The following is a 5,000-nucleotide window of genomic DNA, read 5'->3' as shown; positions in this document are numbered from 1 at the left end:
ATTTTCTCCTCGATCCAGCTCTCTCAAGAACTTAAGTTAGGAATAGCTGACCATTAAATAAGAAATTTTTGAGTAAAAAAAAAAAAAAAAACAGGGGTCTTTTTGAAATAAAGGCTTAGAACTTTGGTTGGTTAGTGTTTAGCTAACATAGTTCTGAAATCCGAAATCCGTCATTTTCTTCTCGATCCAGCTCTCTCAAGATTTTAAAGTTAGTAATGGGGGACCATTAAGTAAGAAAATTCCAGTTAAAATAAACAGGTCTTTTTGAAATCCAGGCTTAAACTTGGGTCAATTAGTGGTTAGTTAACATAATTTTGAAATCCAAAGGAAAAAAAAGAATTGACCTTTTGGCCATGGCAGCACTTTAACGCAAAATATATGTCAACGGCAAATCCTAATCTTTCAGGTCAGGACTGCTTTAAAGCGAAAAACTCATACATTTTAAAGCAAGCTAACAATGTTCATCGTACGTGACACTGACGCCATTTACTGGTCAGTAAATGAAACCAAAAAAATCACATCTGGGGTTCTTCCCGAAACGAATGGAACACTTTCGAAGTCGTGCTAAAGCTAAAAATAAAAACTTTTAAAGATAGTTTATTTCTAAGAGCAAACTTAGCTTGTGGGAAAAAACTTTTTCATCTTATCCCGGCTATTTAATATTGTATGGGTAATGCCCCAGCGATACAGCCACATTCTTTTATTCATCAAGGTTGAAGCAGCAAATTGATTCACTTAAACAAATTATCAAGACCTTCACTGATGCCATTAACACATTAATAAGTAACACGTGGATAAAGCCCGAGTATCTTCCTGAAATCGTACCTATAGTGAAAAGTAACCACGATTTTTGAAAAAAAAGTTTCTTCGCGCAAATTGAACATGGGGAATATCATCCTGTTTATTTAATATTGTGCGGAGTTTTAAAATAATGAGACATTTCTTTTATTTATTAATTGAAGATTGTACCAGCAAATTGAATTACTTCACAAAATATCAAGACCTGCTAACACAGTCAGCCCGGGATGTTGAAGTGTTCACTATTGATGGAAGTTTGTTTATGGCCTTCGCTAACTATCGTGAGGGTACCAGCGGTAATTATAATTACAAGGTGGGTTCTTTCATCTACAAACTAAACGAAACAGCTGGACATTTTACCCTTCACCATACCATAGCCACCATTGGAGCATGGGACATCGAATACTTTATGATCGCTGATAAACATTACATTGCTATCGCCAATCATGAGGATGGAAGTATTTACAATCTAAATTCTTCCGTTTTCCAGTGGAATGGACACAGTTTCGAGCTTTGGCAGAACATTTCAACATCCGGAGCAACCAGTTTTAACTTCTTTAAAATACATTCGGAACTGTTCCTTGCAGTCACGAATTCTTACGATGGAATTTCTAAAAGTATAAACTCCCCCATCTACAAGTGGAAGGACAATAAGTTTGAGGAGTTACAGGAAATAAGAACACACGACGCGTGGGCAAGTACAGTGTTAACAATACACAACGAAACATTTATTGTTTTTGCAAACTTTTACAATTCGGATCCTTCCCATTCTTCAGACGTGATGAAATGGTCGGGGAAGAAATTTATTGACCCGAAATTCCCTCAGATCTTTGGCCACAGAGTCTGGGATCTCAAGGCCTTCACGATCAATGATACTATATTCCTTGCATTTGCGACAATGTATTCTGGAATTGTGATTTACAAGTGGGACGGTGAAAAGTTTGTTAATGTGAATGAAACTATTTCAAAACCAGATTACGTTAACACCTTGCATACGTTTACGATGTGTGGTCAAACGTTCCTGTGCGCGGCCAAATTTTATCGTTTAGTTTTGTATGTGCACTCGGAATCTGAGTTTATGTCGAGGTATCAAGAATTTCCACAGAACTACGGCCCAAGACGTGTCAAGTCATTCGAGTATAAAGGACACACTTACCTAGCAGTAGCAAACGTCTGGCACAACAGCATCGTGTATAAGTCAGGTTTAAAGTGGTTCTAAGATTACTAAATGTAAAATGGCTTTGGAGTGGAACTTGTCAAAGATTTATCAAATAGGACAACCAAACTTCATTTGAACTGAATTACTTGTTCGTCAGTCACGAAAACCAACTGATAATTTGAAGCTGCTTTTTGTGGCCTCAACACTTGGCTTTTAATTCCAAACGCGAACTCACAAAATCAATTTCAATTGAAGGATTTGTTAACCTAGATCAGGTAAATTGTCTTATTTAAAGTTGTTACCGGCTTCGTAGTTTTTTCTTCGATGAACAATTTTTGCTGAGAAAAGGTATCATAACCTCCCAGAGACGGATCCAAATTTCTTCTTAGGAGGGGTTGCACCACAAAGGAATGGGGCAGCTGACCAGCCGCAGGACATCTAAAGGGGGAAGGGGGTGCGCACCCTCTGCACCCTCCCCCTAGTTCCGCCCCTGCCTACTTATAAGTTGTTACAAGTGGTTCTGCACCCAGGGTAGGTTCGTTTGTTCCCCCCTCAAATATTAACTTTACTCGTTTGTGTGTGAAGAAACTCAAGGCTGTTTTTAAGTGGAGATCTTTTTACGAGTAATAATGATCATTTTATCCGTTTTTTTTTTTGTTATTTTGACTTGTCGCAACGGACGAGGTGGAAATATTCTTAAATTTGACTTTCATTTATCAACAATCACTTTGAGGTTTTTGCTTTATTTCTCCAGCCCTGTAAACAAATAATCACCGTTCACATGCATAGTTTAGTTTAATTGAACCCGTCATTGGGTGGAGTAATTTAAACAAGCATGAAGTACCACACACTACGTATCAACTCTCATGATAGGTTTTAATACATTGTTAATATTACTATAGTGATGTTAACGAGTAAAATCCAAGGTTATGTCCTTGAGTATGTCCGGGTAGTGTTGTTTATATAAATGTGCGTAAAAGAGCGAAGAGATCAAGACCACTAGAGTTTGACAATTTGAGAAGACTGATCAGTTCCATTTCGTAACTTTTCGATATATTCTCTTTGCCTTTCTATATAAAATGCATTTGCAATTAATCAAAATGAACACAATGGCGTTCTGTGCCATGTCAAAAGAATGTGTTAAGGTGATGTTACACGAGCCGACTTTTAACGCCAATTTTTAACGCAACATTGTTGCGTTAAACGTTGCCTCGTGTAACAGGGTGCAGAGGGCGATTTTTAAGGCAACGGAAACATTTTGCAGGTTTTTGAAAGCGTTTAAAAAACCTGTAACATTGTTGCCCGAATTTTGTTGGTGTTGGTACGTGTAACACCCCCGACGCTGACTTTTAACGCAACATCTTCAAGAGCTAACTCTCTTATAAACTGATGATATACCCTTCTTTCTTCCCTCAGTCTAATCCAACTTCTCGTCCAAATAATTCTTTCCCGATTTCTTCCTTTTTCATCTTCCAAATCGTCCACTAACAACAGAACCTGAATGATTTTCAGCCGCCGTCTTCTTAACTCATTGTCCGCCATATTTGTCGAGCAGGAGCCTGGGTTCAAGTGTTGCGAGCAATATTGCGTTAAAAATCGTCTCGTGTAACATACCGTTGCCGCAAAAAAAGTTGCGTTAAAAGTTGTCTCGTGTAACATGGATTAAAAATCGGCGTTAAAAATCGGCTCGTGTAACATCACCTTTAGATGCTTTAGACAGAAAACATACACCACCGATGTTTTATCTTTTGACAGAATGCTAGTTTGATAGTTCTTGGTCATTTCTTTCAAATCCAATAGCCCAATTTCGATATATTAAAATTCAGTTTTAGACAAAAGGCATCACGAAACTCATACAAATCTTTCTTTTTGTTCCCCAGAACCGCAAAATCTCGCTTATTGTTTTAAGTTGAATTTTCAGTCAATCTATCGAAATTACAACCGGACGCCCACGATCATGGGTTCCTGATCACAATTTAAGTACTGCATGAACAACTGTAAACTTTTAAATATGACCAAAGAATCTACAGTCGATCCGAACAGTTCCAGTTGGGGGCAAACAATCTGTTGATCTCTGTTGTGTGTGTGACAAACACAGGCATGCCGTTCAACAAGAGAGTACCCCAGCTGATATTCTGGGCAGGACTTCAACCTGAGTTTTTAAGATTTCAATTCAGACACATCAGCCAGTCATAAACGAGGCCTCCGGCATAAGCTCATGGCTAAGAACACGTTTCGATAAAGTGTGTAATTGCTCAGATTCTAGAGTTTGCAAAATACTCCGGTGATCTTCAATAATTACAGGGGTAGCTCACTTGGTGTGAGGTGATAGACAAATCGAACTCCACTGCTAGGAGATATGTACACCAGATTTAATCAAAGTTCAAAATCTCAGTTACCTTGAGTTACAAAGTAACGACAATTTGTAGAATTGACGATAATTTTACGATGTAACAGCAGTAGTAGTACAAGTAGATTTGTAGCGATCAGTAGTGAAAGTAGCAGAACAGTAGTAGCGGTGGTAGTAATGGTGATGGGTTCGAATTCGGTCGACGACTCACGCCAAAAGATAGCTTGATAGGATATCCATTGATAGATTATAGCAACTAGTAGATTCTACGATCGCTGAACAATAATAGCTGAATATACCTTAAGAGTGCGCAATTTTATAATAATGCCTTAAGTGAATAAAACTAGGGAGTTGTCTAAAAACGTGCACTCTACAGTTTTCTAAATTCCCTCACGGAACATGTAGAAGCTATCGATAAGCATGAAACCGCAAATTTCTAAGGAAATTGTAATATTGAAGCACGTTTACCCTTTAAAATACTATTTATAATCACCAGAAAATTCGTGAGAAAAACAAAAATGGAAAAGTAGGCGTTTCAAAACTAACATATAGATATGTACTAACTGCTGGTCGTAATCATAAGATAGCATGCGTAAAAGCATTAACATTGCAAAATAGTCAATAATAATTACGTATGGGGAATTACAACAGGTTGCAAAATTGGTGAGACACTCCCGTTAAAAACCACCTTTT

This window comes from Montipora capricornis, chromosome 13, assembly GCF_036669925.1.
Source record: "Montipora capricornis isolate CH-2021 chromosome 13, ASM3666992v2, whole genome shotgun sequence".
Taxonomy (NCBI): domain Eukaryota; kingdom Metazoa; phylum Cnidaria; class Anthozoa; order Scleractinia; family Acroporidae; genus Montipora; species Montipora capricornis.
This window is presented reverse-complemented; position numbering follows the sequence as displayed.